At 28.1% G+C, this 14,566-nt stretch overlaps 1 pseudogene across 2 annotated transcripts; it reads left to right on the top strand.

Annotated features, from left to right (window-relative positions):
- The first annotated feature begins 9,949 nt into the window (after nucleotides 1-9,949).
- LOC120087921 (ethylene-responsive transcription factor ERF008 pseudogene) lies at nucleotides 9,950-12,377 on the top strand (annotated as a pseudogene). 2 transcript variants are annotated; one of them, XR_016523652.1, is made up of 2 exons: nucleotides 9,950-10,577; nucleotides 11,849-12,377. The product of XR_016523652.1 is annotated as an ethylene-responsive transcription factor ERF008 pseudogene, transcript variant X2 (transcript). The 2 variants fall into 2 exon arrangements; XR_016523651.1 differs by having other exon boundaries at nucleotides 11,227-12,377.
- Nucleotides 12,378-14,566: the final 2,189 nt, after the last annotated feature.

Here is a 14,566-nt window from a genome sequence, read left to right as displayed (position 1 = left end):
CCTTTTTTTTGTTTTCTATCATTATAATTTATTTCTCAGTCTGTTTATAGGGAGGGAAGTTCTATTCATTTAGATACAACTTGACTATTTCTTTTGATTAATTGTTTTGCATAATATAACTTAATGTTTTTGTTGATTGATGACTAATTTTTATAAGTTTTTAGTTGTTTTGAATATTATGACTTTGTTTGTTCTGGCTTACTCATAACTTCATTGAAATTCTAGTTGATTTTCCCATGGTCCATCTTTAAACAGTTACACACAAGCTAAAGTTAATAAATTGTGAAAACACCAAAGTACTATAATATCAAAAAGTTTATCTTTGAAGGTAAATATTTCTTTTAATTAGTTGTGCAAATGATAAAGTTCATGAGATATATGTCATAGCATGTGATTGAGCTATTCTACCAAGTTCAATTTCACATCTGTCAATCAATCATAAATGAACCCTCTTAATCTTGAATTCATAACCTGTTTTATTTAAATAGTTACATCTAACCCAAAGCTTTTCTAATCTTTTCTCCAATTGATTGAAACCTTTGCAATCCACTCTTAGTTTACTGACTTCCAAGATGAAGAGTTTTCTCAGTGGTTGAAAGACTACTATATAGTAATAACAATAGTTATATAATGAACATTACAATTATAGAAATCTACTTTTGATGATTAAAATGCAATTGTATAAGATAAATTTTATATCTAGTTGACATAGAATGCAAAATACAAATATTGTATTTCTTTGTTTTAATCTTTTTAAAATGAATATAATTAAGGTTTTATCATTTATAAAAATTTCACCTTTGTAATCATTTGATAACTTTGATTTGTTGTTCTACTCAACGTAGTTTGTTTTTTAGGGAAATTTCATGAAGCAATACAATGTTATCTGCAAGACTACAAGATCTCCAAAGGTAGTATGTATGTTGTGGGCTACTCACTTTTGACAAAATCATTCTTGATAGCCAAGTTCAAAGTCATGATCTTGTAAAATTTAGATGGAAGTATTTGCTTACATTGGGCATATCTAAGTTGAATAGATGTAAATTAAGAAGTCCAACTCCTTTTCTCTCATTAATATTTAAACAAGGATGCCTATATTTCAAGTGGACACAAGTATTGAAGAAGGAAAAAGAATATGGTTGCGATCTCATAAGTTATTTTAAATATTTTAGTAGATCGTCATATTAGCTCTTATTGTAGTTAAGTATCTTTTATGTACAAAGGTACAATGTAGCTTGAGAATCAGTAGAGAACTTTTCCAATGACATTTGGGTTTTTAACTCTCATGTGAAATCACTTTGAAGGTTGTGTTTTTTAACTTTTCCTGACTTGATGATACACATGTTTTAGAATATATGTTATTGGTGGCAAACAAAGTTATGCGTCTTATATGTTACCAATTTGAATGTGAGTCTCTTGACTCTGTCTATGTGCTTTGATACCTATCGTTGTTTAGTGCCTATATTGTGCTTTGTCAATCCATTCCACTTGGTTAACTTCTCATTTCCAAAACTTATATGTGGTCTTCTGGTAGTTTCGACTTTGTTGGTCATAATGGCGCACATAGAACTTTAAGACATGGTATTGGTTATTGTGTTGTGGGGCTTATCTTGTTGTTTAGACATTTAATTAAAGTCATGTAGACATGATTTTCTTTGATTTATTTGTGCAAATTGAGTAGAACAAATTCTACAACTATGTTGCTATAGTGCATTTAGTAGCTCAGTGTGGATGAAGTCTGGTTTTGTTAGTGTTGGGAAGAGATCTTTCACTGGAGTGCTTTCTTTACGTTTTTAGTTCTTTTTTATAACTAATAAAGGAACACAAAGTTACCTTATGACTTTGAGATAATATCTTCATGTCTGTTGAATCATTGTTAAACCGTAAATATGGTCATGAATTGTTTTTATTTAATTGTATCTTTTTGTCTATAGGATTTGAATTGTTTCCTTATTAAATTGTTTTTCAAAACTTAATGAAACATTGAATGTAGTTTGTATCAATAGTTTAGGATAAAAAGTTATCTATTGTCTTACTCGTTCTATTCTCTGGGATGAATATTGTTGATAGATGATTTTGCAGGTGGTATCTTTATGACTTGGGTTTGTAGTTAATCTGGATTATGAACTCTAGATTTTATGAGCATTGGCCTAGGAAGTCTCAATGACTATCATATGAGGAAACTTTTCTTGACTTTGCTTCAATACTTCTATCTTGAACTTTATCTCTTGTATTCTCATTTGTGAAATTTGGTTTCAAGCAAGAAATGTTGGGCTTATATTGTATAAATATAGTTACTCATTGATATCTTGTTTGCTTTTAATTGTCATTTTGATCTTTATTGTGATCCCTTGAGTTAGCTGTTGACTTGTGTTCTCTTATTTTGGTTCAATAAAAGGTTTGTTATTTTCAAAGCATTATTTACCTAAAAAAAACTAGCAAGTAGACATCTCTCCCCAAGTTATAATTTCTTCAGAAAAAATGTATTTAGGTTATTATTTCTACTTAACGTAGTTTGATGTTGGGTTAGCCCCCTCCCATTTAAGTTTTTAAGTTTCTTTAATTAAAGTAAGAATTTTAGTTCACTTTTTGTTATTTAATTTTTGTTGTTTATCTAGGTTGCAACCTCACTGAACTCTATTGAGTGTTTTGTTCTACGATCCGACTCTTCTGTTTTCTCTTGGCATGGAAACCAAAGTACATTCGAGCAGCAACAATTAGCTAGCAAAAGTTGCAGAGTTTCTAAGGGTAAGGTCTCAAACATTTTATCCATTTATATCTATATATATATTTGAATGGATACAATCTTCTGTTGCATATGTTACGCTTATGCCCAAACCTTTATTGTTTGTGATCCTTTGAACAACAGTGGTCAGACAAAGATGCCTATAACCAGACACTGCTGAAGTTGGGGGGTCTGTTCAAGAAGAATTATGAAGGGATCCATACTTACCAAGTGGAGAGGGACAGTAAACTCATAATGTTTGTAAAATCATAATCTTTGTATTACTTGTAATTTGTGTTTTCAAGGCCTGAATTATTGTATGCCTTTTAAATTATAATTCTATAGCAGAATTTGCGGATTAAATGTAATAGATTTACAATCCATACATGAATAATATGTCATAGGCATAGCGTTCGATGATGATGTGTCATGTTATACTTTTTTACCGAAAAAATGGATTTGGCAAGAGAACTTTAAAAAACGGACAATAATTGATAAAACGGACAGATTCGGGCTTTAATGCCGGTTAAGAATTAAAAAAAAAAAAGGCTTTAATGTCGGTTTGCAACCAACAGGCTTTAATCACTAAAGATCTTTAATGTTGGTTGCAACTGACATTGAAGACCTTCAATGTCGGTTGCAACCGACATTCAAGGTCTTTAATGTCAGTTGCAACCGACATTGAAGGCTGTGTTATTGGTATTATTAAAACCGACATTAAAGGGCTTTAATAATACTATCTTTAATGTCGGTTGCCAACCGACATTAAAGCCCAAATTTCTTCTAGTGAAAATATAGCAAATCAATTATTAGATGCATTTATAGATGCAAAGAAAGTAATTAAGTCACATATACTAGCTGCAAATGTTCCATTGAAAATCGATATCCCAACACAATAAACTATCACTAATAGTCTGGAACATGGTAGGAGCATGGTAGACTAGTGGGTTCTAAAGATAAAAATCCTCGAAAAAGAAAAATAATTAATAGTCAAGAAGATTTGGTTGAGGATGTAAATAACCATGAAAAAATTCGTGACATGACTAATGGAGAAGGTGGAATACATAAAGATAATGAGATTTCAATAAACTATGTCATGACAGGAAAAAAATGGAACCGAACTCATGTAGTTTTTGACAACATTTTTGCTATGTTGCTCTTGATATTACATCTGAAAATGAGGATTCTAAACTAAAATCTGTTGAAGAATGTCAACATAGAAAATATTGGTTTCAGCGGAAAGAAGCAATCAAGGCAAAATTAAACTCACATTCAAAACGTCAGATTTTTGGACGAGTAGTCCGAACACCAGAAGGTGTCAAACCTGTGGGATACAAATGGATATTTGTGAGGAAAAAAAAATGAAAATAATGAGGTCACAAGATATAAAGCAAGATTAGTTGCATAAGGTTTTTCACAAAGACCTAGTATTGATTATGAGGAGATGTATTCTCCGATGGTAGATGCAATTACACTAAGATATTTAATTGGTCTGCCTGTGTATGAAAGTCTGGATATGCATCTCATGGATATAGTCACAATATATATTTGGCTCTTGATAATAATATTTATATGAGAATCTCAGAAGAATTTAAGGTACCTGAAACATATAAATCAAATTCTCAGGAATTGTATTCAATAAAGTTACAAAGATCACTCGATGGATTGAAACAATCAGAACGAATGTGGTACAATCGCCTGAGTGAATATTTGTTGAAAGAAGAATATCAAAACAATCTAATATGTCCATGTGTTTTTATAAAGAAATCACAGTCAAGATTTTCTATTATAATTGTATATGTTGATGACTTAAATGTAATTGGGACTTCTGAAGAGCTTTCAAAGGTAATAGAATATCTTAAGAAAGAATTTCAGATGAAAAATCTCGAAAAAAAAATAAAATTTTGCCTTGGCTTGAAAATTGTGCATTTAGCAGATGAGATATTTGTTCATTAGTCAACTTATATAAGAAAAGTTTTGAAAAGATTTTATATGGACAAAGCACATCCATTGAACATTCCAATGGAAGTTCATTGACTAGATGTGAAGAAAGATATATTTCCACATCGAGATGATATTGAAGAACTTCTCAATCCTGAAGTACCATTTCTTAGTACAATTGGTGCATTTATGTATCTTGCTAATAATATAAGACCAGATATTACATTTTCAGTAAATTTATTAGCAAGATATAATTATTCTCCAACAAAAAGACATTGAAACGGAAGTAAGCATATACTCTGTTATCTCCGAGGAACGACTGATATGAGTTTGTTATATTCAAATAAATCAAATTTTGATCTAGTTGGTTATGCAAATTCTAGAATTTATTTGATTCACACAAAGCTAGATCTCAAACAAGTTATCTATTTACATGTGGAGGAACTGCTATATCATGGTGATCGGTGAAATAGACCATAATAGCAACTTCCTTAAATCATGCTGAAATTCTTGCAATTCACGAGGCTAGTCAATAATGTGTATGGCTAAGATTAATGACTCAACACATTCGTGGAACATGTGGTTTGTCTTCTAGTAAAAATCTTCCAACGATATTATGCGAAGACAATACAACATGCATATCTCAAATCAAATGAGGATATATTAAAGGAGATAGAAAAAAAAAACATATTTCACTGAAACTTTTCTACACTCATGGTCGTGAAGAAAATGGCGACATCATTGTAAAACAAATTTGTTCGAAAGATAATCTGACAGACTTATTTACAAAAGCATTATCTACCGCAACATTTGAAAAGCTGGTGCACAAAATTGGAATGCAGCGACTCAGAGATCTCAAGTGATATTTCCATGAGGGGGAATAAATATACTTTTTAAGAGTATTAAATTATATGAAATATGTAGTCCTTTTCCTTCACTAGGATTTTTTTCCTAGTGGGTTTTTTCCTAGTAAGATTTTAACGAGCCATATTCCATATATAATGAACATCTAAGGGGCAGTATTATAAATATGTTAAATTAAGTGTAAGTAGACGTCCATTATTAGAGTCAATTGACCATGTGTCATTTATCCATTACCCATGTATTGCCTATGTGTCTCAAGATTACACACCATTAGTGTCCATGTAATCCACCTCCTACTTGTCAAATTGCCTACAAATAGTGGCATTTTATGGGTTTTGAAAAACACACATATTGGTGAACAATCCAAAAAGATGGGAGAAAGTGGAGAAATCCATTCTTTGTGATTTTATTTACTTTTTGTTATTTATTTATTTTATATATATTTATTTAATATTTATTTATCTATTATATATTATTATTATGTCATATTTTCTCCATATCCAATTCTCGTTGTTCACCGTTGTGCTTCTCAAATTCACAACAAAATTTGGTTTTTATGGTTAAATTTTATAAATCTTCCTATTGCAATGAGATGTTCCCATATAAAATAGGTGGTATTTTCTATTCACGTGACAAATGAATTAAGGTCGTATTCTTTAATTTGAAAACGTAATCCTATATATTTGTTGTTGTTTACATGTGTTTTGTAATCGTAATGAAATGTGAGACCCCTAAAACTAGAGTGACAATTAATATTGAAATTAATTTATAATTTACTACTAATAAATAATAGTTATTGTATTAACTATAAAAGTCTCTTATTCAAATCATTCAAAATACCTTTTTTTGACATGATATAGAAATTTAAAACTAGAAAAATATTGTCAAATCCACAATCAACAAACGCAAGCCAATTACGAAACTGGGGGTGATCAATTCGATTTCGTTTAAAAATTACGTGGGATTCACTAGTTTTTTTTCTAGGTACTTTTGAACGATCTTTCAATTTTTGCCCTCAGATACCATTACTATTACCGTTATGGTATAGGAGTTATGAATCTATCTCAATTACCATTCTTGTTACAAATATCGCTATCAATTGACCCTAAATGATAACAGTAATGATAAGATTACATTATTCATTCAATTAAGTATAAAGTAAACAGTCTCAATCGTAATCAAATCATGTTTGCAAAATGTCGAAATAAACATGATCAAAAGCAATCCAATTACGTTTACAGTTGAGGCCCATTACGATTGATCCACCAATGAAATTCCATTATGATTATACTAATTTTAATTATGGATTGGTAAACATGACTTATATATATTAGTTAATTGTATTAACATTTTGCGACCCAAAGAGCCATGAAGGTTTGAGATTTGACGTTATTTAAGCCCCGTTTAGTAACCATTTGATTCTTTTTGTTTTTGTTTTTGTTTTTGAAAATTAAGCCTATTTCATCCACACTTCTTATAATAATTTGCATCTTTATTAAGTACAATGGTTGAATTCTTAGTCAAAATCTAAAAACAAAAACTACTTTTTGTAGTTCTCAAAATTTGGTTTAGTTTTTTAAACCATAGGTGAAAAGTAGATAACAAAGGAAGAAATTTGAAAATATAAGTAGTGTCCGTAGACTTAATTTTAAATATAAAAATAAAAAAATAAAATAATTATCATACGGACCCTTAATTTTAGAAGTTACTTGGGAATGAAATCTAAATAACTCTTGAATGAAGTTGATCTTTAGTTTACTACAAAAATAAAAAAAGTTGACATGTGTTGAAGTAATCATTTCTAAATGTAGTAAAAAATAAAAGAAAATTGACGATTTTTCGAGTAGATAAATTTGGGTTTAACAATTAATTTATGTAGATTTTTCAAAACCCTAAAAAGAAGAATAGAAATCAATTTCAAATGATAGGAAAATGTGAAATTTTAATATTAAAAATTATAAGTTAGTTCTCGAACGTTCTAGTACATTTTCGTTCTTAATAGGTGTTTGAAGTTTTAATTTTATATTAAGTAGACAAGTCATATATCTTAAAATTTTAAAAAATTATAAAATACTTTGTCTCTAAATTTTTATAAAATTAACAAATTAGTTTTAAATTTTAGTTGGTAATAATTTAGTTTTTGTATTTTTAATTTTCTAATAATTTAAATCTTGAGTTTAATATATAACAATTTAATCCTTATATTTTATAATATGTAATGATTTAGTCACTATCGTCCAAAAATCTGTAGAATTTAATATAAATGATTAATACATATAGATCGATAAACTGATACGTAGATCAATTATTTTTTATAAACTATAAAAAAAGTTATAGATATCAACACTTAATTTTGATGATAATTTTCACAATAGGGAACTTAATTGTTACAAATTACAAAGAATAGAAACCACATAGTTATTTATTAAAGTTCAAAGACTAAATTATTATAAATTAAAAAAAAATACTGAGATTAAATTATTACCAACTATAGTTTAAAGACTAAAGATGTGTTTGAAATATAATGATTAATTTAAAAAAATAAGTCATTTCAAAAGAAATATAGGAGTGTTTGACAACTATTCAAAATAACTTTTCAAGTGTATTTAACAAGTTTTTACCAAAAGTGTTTAAATAAAAATTGATTTTTTTGAAAAATCTTTTTCCTCACTTTTTTAATAAAAAATGTTTAAATAAAAATAGATTTTATGAAAAATATTTTTTTCTTCAAGTAAATCCAAACGGATCCTAAATTATTACATATCAAGAATATTATGTAACCATAAATTTGAATTCATATCCAATAGACCACATTTTTAACTAATAAATCTATAAATTTTTTAAAATGTTAAATAAAATTAAGAAACTCATGAAACACAACATTACAAGTTAAAAATTAAACCACAGTAAGTCTATTAAACATTTTTTAAAATCGAAAAGAAATTTAAAATAATAGATCGGAACTTCAAGTCAATCACGGGCGAAATTAGTTTGGCATTTTGTATGAGTTTGGTTAGAAAAATTTGAGAGTAATTAAACAGAGATCATATTAGGTCTCAACCATGACATTTGTAATTAATTGTAATTCTAACATTCCAATCTCCCCCAAATTTTCCTTAATTTATTGTTATTATTATTTTATTATTTATTTTTCACCATTTCTAAGAGTGAGGAATCAAATTTCTGACCATTTAATCTTTACGTAAATTGAGTTATGTTCCTATTAACATTATTTTATTTTTTAATTTAAAGAAAAATATCAATTTATATCTCTAAATTTTGGGTTGCATCGATTTAAACACTAAATTTTCATAAATTTGTCCCTTTAATTACATTCTATTTGGATAAACATTGTGTGAGACGTATAAGCTTATTGATTAAACCTTTACACTTTCATAAGTGAATTAATTTAGACTTTCAATTAAGACATCCTTTGAAAATTGTCCATGCATTAAATATAATCGTCCATTTTATTAAAATGACATTTGAAGAAATCTACACATATGTAAGAATTGAATGTATGGGCGATTTTCAAATATAATTTAATGAAAGAGTTAAACCGATTAACTTATAACAATTTAGAAGTTTAAGTGGAACAAATATATGTTTTGCACAATATTTTTAGAACTAAATTTGAAGGAAGTTAACTAATATAATCATTAAAATTTAACGTTTAAATTGATATAAACCCAAAGTTTATGTGTAAATTGAATTTTTCTTTTTAATTTGTAATTAGAAAAATTACGCTTTTAGTTCTCGAGTTTTGAAGAATAGACGTATTTGGTCTCAAGATTTTTAAAATGTATCCTTTTAGTCTCCAAATTTTTAAATGGATGTATTTAGTTTTAAGTTTTTGAATTGTAACTTTCTAGTTTCGAATTTTTAAAAATAAGTTAAAAATCTCTCAAATAAATTTTTATTATTATTAGATTAAATAGTTATATGAAATTTCAAATTCAAATATATATATATATATATATATATATATATTTAAATTACCACTCCTCTTTATCTCTAAATTCTTTTTTAAAAAATATTTTTCAAAAATTTATTTTAATGACCTTTTAAACATATGCTTGGAAATTTAATATTTTGAAAATTCAAGGATCAAATATACCTATTTTTAAAAATTCAATGATGAAAAAGATACCTTCTTTAAACTACCAAACACACATAATAGAGGAGTTTTTTTTGGTACGAATGACCCCACAAATGTATCAAATCTAATCTTCTATTTACGTAAAAAAAAATCTTTAATAGAGACTAAAAAAGTGTTTTTCCCTTGATAATTAAATGAGGGAGATAGATTATGTCGGTGAATTTGGATTTGGATTATATAATAATACATATGGAATTTAAAATAAAACACTAATTAAATAATGGGAAGAAATGGACGTATAGACAAAAAAATATAGTTGGCCAAATCGCTAACATATTGTTATAATTAAACCCAACAAAGAAACTTCCCTCAATATTTCATCAAAAAATTCTCTCCAAATTAAATTTCTTCCTCCACCATTGAAGAGAGAGAAGAAGAAACAGAGTTTGTTTCATTTCTCTGTTTCTTAAAATGAAAGAGAAAAATGAAGATCAGAAAAAATTAAAGCAATTCAAAGGGATAAGGATGAGAAAATGGGGAAAATGGGTAGCGGAAATTCGAGAGCCTAATAAACGCTCTCGAATTTGGCTTGGTTCTTATTCTTCTCCCGTCGCCGCCGCCCGTGCCTACGACGCCGCCGTCTTCCACCTCCGTGGCCCCTCTGCTCGCCTTAATTTTCCTGACTTTTTCTCCACCGTTGACCGCTCCTTCCCTCTCTCCGCTGCTGCCGTCCGCAAGATCGCCGCCGAGGTCGGCGCCCGTGTCGATGCTCTTGAGTCTTCTCTCCGCCACCACTCCGCCCATTCATCCGACCGAACCACGAAGCTTCGTTCTTCTTCTTCCAGTGGGTTTTCCGATCGGGTCGACTTGAATAAATTTCCCGACCCGGAAGATTCCGATGGCGACTGCGCTACCACTCCTTGCACAAGCTGACAATTTCAAAATCGCGTATGTAGTTTTTGTTTTTTTTTTTTTGTTAAAATACCATTTTTTCGTCTCTAGACTTCGCATTTTACTATATTTTTATATTTTAATAAATCTTAAATTTAGTTGAATAATTTATTTTAAAATAAATTATAAAAATCATTCTTAAAAATATGATGGTAGTAATAATCATACCTACAAACTTTCCATTATAAAAATATATTAAAATTGGACATTTAAACCAACATATCAATTTCTATTATTTTGCGGTCTAATTTCTACTATTATTGTAAGTTTGAGAACCTAACTTCAATATATGTACGAAGTTTGAGAGACCAATTTTTACTATCGAAAGTTTGAGGCTACAACTGTAACTATCACCATACTTTTGAGACTCACGATGGTTTTTGTAATTTGTTTTTTACTTTTAATTTTTAATTATCTATTCCTATTTTTATTATTGATTTTGAAAATATATTCACATATTATATTTTCTGACATGAAAAAAAATATTATTTTAATATATTTCGATAAAAATTAATTTTGGGATTAAATTTAAGATTTATTGAATGTACATGAATTATTCACGATTATTTTTTCTATTGTATCAAATTTAGTAATTGTACTAAAACAATTTGAAATATGAGTATTAACGGATTGATTGGCCTTGTAGTGAAGGATAGATATTTGGTGGAAGTCCATGCTCAAGATAGAGGGAATAAAATGGTTGAAATTGATGGATTAAAATTTAGGTATATTAAAAAAATGGAAAATAATGAAAAATAGACTAATCTCATTTTATTCTTTCGTCATAAATTATTATATGATAAATTCTTCGGACTTCTTTTTATTTATTATATATTTAATTTTTTTATTTTATAATTAAAGTATGATTCACAAAGATGTGTGCATAGATTCACATTCACTCAAATATTTTTTTTGCAATTCTACTTAGTGGCTCCATCACAATTTGATACGTGATATTTTTTATTATTATTTTATATATTTTGGCTCTTTTTCTATAGTGTTGAAAATAAAAAACTCATAAATTAATTAGGAAAATTTTTAAGATTTCGAATAGCTGTCCCGAATTCAAGTTGATTATGTTTTGCCTCTTTCTCAAAGAAAGACGATCAAACAATTCCCAATCATGGTCCTTGCGGATCTGATCATCCACATAATATACAAAAAGAAACTCTAGATATTTGATATCTTTCTCTTTGAATGAGATCTCAATTCCAGCGAAGGTTTCATTAGATATCTTACAACTGGAATCCCTCTTTTCTCCGATCCAGTTTCTCCACCACCACGAATTGAGCTATAAACTGTCCCCCTTCGGGAGCTGGGGAATAGCCCCGTAGGGAACTTCTTGTTAATTGCACGCACTAAGTCTTTAAAAGCAAACATGAATCCCCGGAACGTAACTTCAAGCGTCGAAGCTAGAAGAAAGAGATGGATTCCCGGGCTTGATCTGGTTTAGTATTAAGTTGACCAAGGAGTGATAATTGCAGCAGGCGCAGACTCAGGTAGTTTGAATAGGGATTCTCCATCATTGTCGGAGGAAATTGCTTGTCTTCGCATGGGATCTCCCGAGAATCAAGAGATGATCGCCACGAAGAACATCCCAAAAATATTTACACTTTATAGCAAAAAAATTCTAAAAGTGTTTGTATTTTTGGAATTTTTTTTACAAAAGTGTAACTATTTTAAATGTTTTTTATATTTAAAAAGACCTCAATTAATTATATATTTTTTAAATTTTCAGAAATTGTTTATAACTTTATATAATTTTACGATAACTATGAAATTCTAGATTTGTCACTACTTAAGAGTACAGAAAAATGGGTGCAAGTGCTGTTCTAATTAGCTTACATGTAGATCAACTTTCTAACGTATATTTTAATTGATCAGAAAAATATTGGACAATAATTCACCATCAAATAAACATATGAATCATGGTTTAGCTCTCCCTTTCCTTGACCCTAGTTGTATGCATTATTGCACTAGTCTTTCCAAGACATTTCTTTTCATCAACTTGTTCTTTTTCTAACATCTTTTCCACGCATATTAAAGCATAGATATTTGGTGGGGAAGAAAAGTGTGTCTATATATATATGGGATAAAAGATTGAACCTCTAATTTCGAAATTGATTGTACGTACTTGATACCAATTGAACCAGTACATTCTAACTTTGAGGTTGATAAAATGTTTGTATACACGTTAATCAATATAATCTTATCATCTTCAATATGTTGGCAAATATTGATAAGTATGTAGGTAAGTATTATGCAAGTTAATATTTATTTTTTTTGTTAAATAATATTTTGGGTAAATATCAATTTATATATCTAAATTTTGGGGATTGTATTAGTTAAAATCCTTAACTAATAATTGTATTAATTTAAAATTTTGATGCCTTGTGAGTGAATCAATATTTTACAGCCTTCTCTAGATTTCGTTCGATCAAGATTGTGTGAAACTTACGCTTTGAGTCAATTAAGCCCCTAAATTTTCTTAAATTAATTATTTTAGACATTTCATTATGATTACTTTTAAAAATTTATTCATGCATTGATTCTCAAATATATGTAGATTTCTTCAAATGTTAATTTTACAAAATAGATGATTAGAGTAAATGCATAAACGATTTGTCAAAAGAAATTCTGATTAAGAGTCTAAATTGATGAACTTATGAACGTTTGGAGGTTTAATTGATAAAATTATAAGTTTCATATAAGATTTTCTCAAATAGAACATAATGAAGGATATAAATCGATAAAATTATAAAATTTTAGGATTCAAATTGATATAATTATTAGTTCAGAGTTTATAAAATTGATTCAAGTATAAATGGTTGTTTTTTCAAATATTTTTAGCCAACAAACTTTTTCTAAAGTAGCAATGTATTCCCCAAACTTTAGTTTTATATGACATCCATGTTGATACTATTTGTATCATTTAAAGATTTCATGACAAACTGATTTGTACAAAAACGTTTAAAAGATAAATATTATACTATCTTAGTTATGAATAGAAATTAGTATAATTCCGAGCGAGTATTTGAGTCACCAATTTAACGTTGGTAAGACACTAAATATAATAATGGTGTTTACAATTATTTAAAATTATGATTAAACTTTGTACACAGACTATATTAGTTTGGTTAATATTACCTCTAGATATGTATGTGTGTTTTTGTTAATTTATTTCATAATTATGGGTGATGACCATTTAAGTTTTTGGTTTTGGGCTTTTCTATATTTGATTTAATTTCTTGTTTTTGAAAATTTTGAAAAATATAAACTTATTTGATATAACATTTTTTTTTTAATTTTTAGTTTTGAGCAATACATGAGTGCATCAGACGATGCATATATCTTTGTGCATTCCACGTGCATGCTACTTTCATCACACAAAAAAATAAATTAAAATGTTTAAAAAAAAAGTAAGAAGAATTTATCAGGTAACAAATTATGATTAGATAATTTAGTGGAATGTACAAAGATATTTACCGTATGAGAAGCACATAAGTATTTTTCTTTCAAAATATAGAAAAAATTAATAATAAATTGTTTGATAACTAAAGACTCATCGATAACCATTTAAGTTTTTAATTTTCTATCTTTCAAAAATAGAAAAGAAAACTAACTGTTTTTAACTTTTTTATTTTTATAAAAAATAATAAATTGTTTGATAATTATTTTTCATAAATATTTTCTATGAAAACAAATATGTACTAATCTATCTTTCTAAGATCTCTATTTAGAATCATTACTACATGCATGACATTTAAAATGGAAAACCTCAAGAATAATTTAACTTAAATTCTAAAGTAAATAAAAAAACATATATAGATGAGCGTGATATTTACACCATGCAAACCTGCGATTGTGCGGTCAAGTTTTAATATATGGAATTGAGTTCGAGTATTGTTCTCAAGATTAAGTTTCTATTTTGAAGAAGTACCACAGTTACTAATGCAACTTTATTTTATCTAAGAGAACATAATAAC

Source organism: Benincasa hispida, chromosome 10, assembly GCF_027475165.1.
Source record: "Benincasa hispida cultivar pf3 chromosome 10, pf3_genome.v1.1, whole genome shotgun sequence".
NCBI classification, from domain to species: domain Eukaryota; kingdom Viridiplantae; phylum Streptophyta; class Magnoliopsida; order Cucurbitales; family Cucurbitaceae; genus Benincasa; species Benincasa hispida.
The sequence above is the reverse complement of the archived record's forward strand: the minus strand, read 5'-3'. Positions and strand labels throughout refer to the sequence as shown.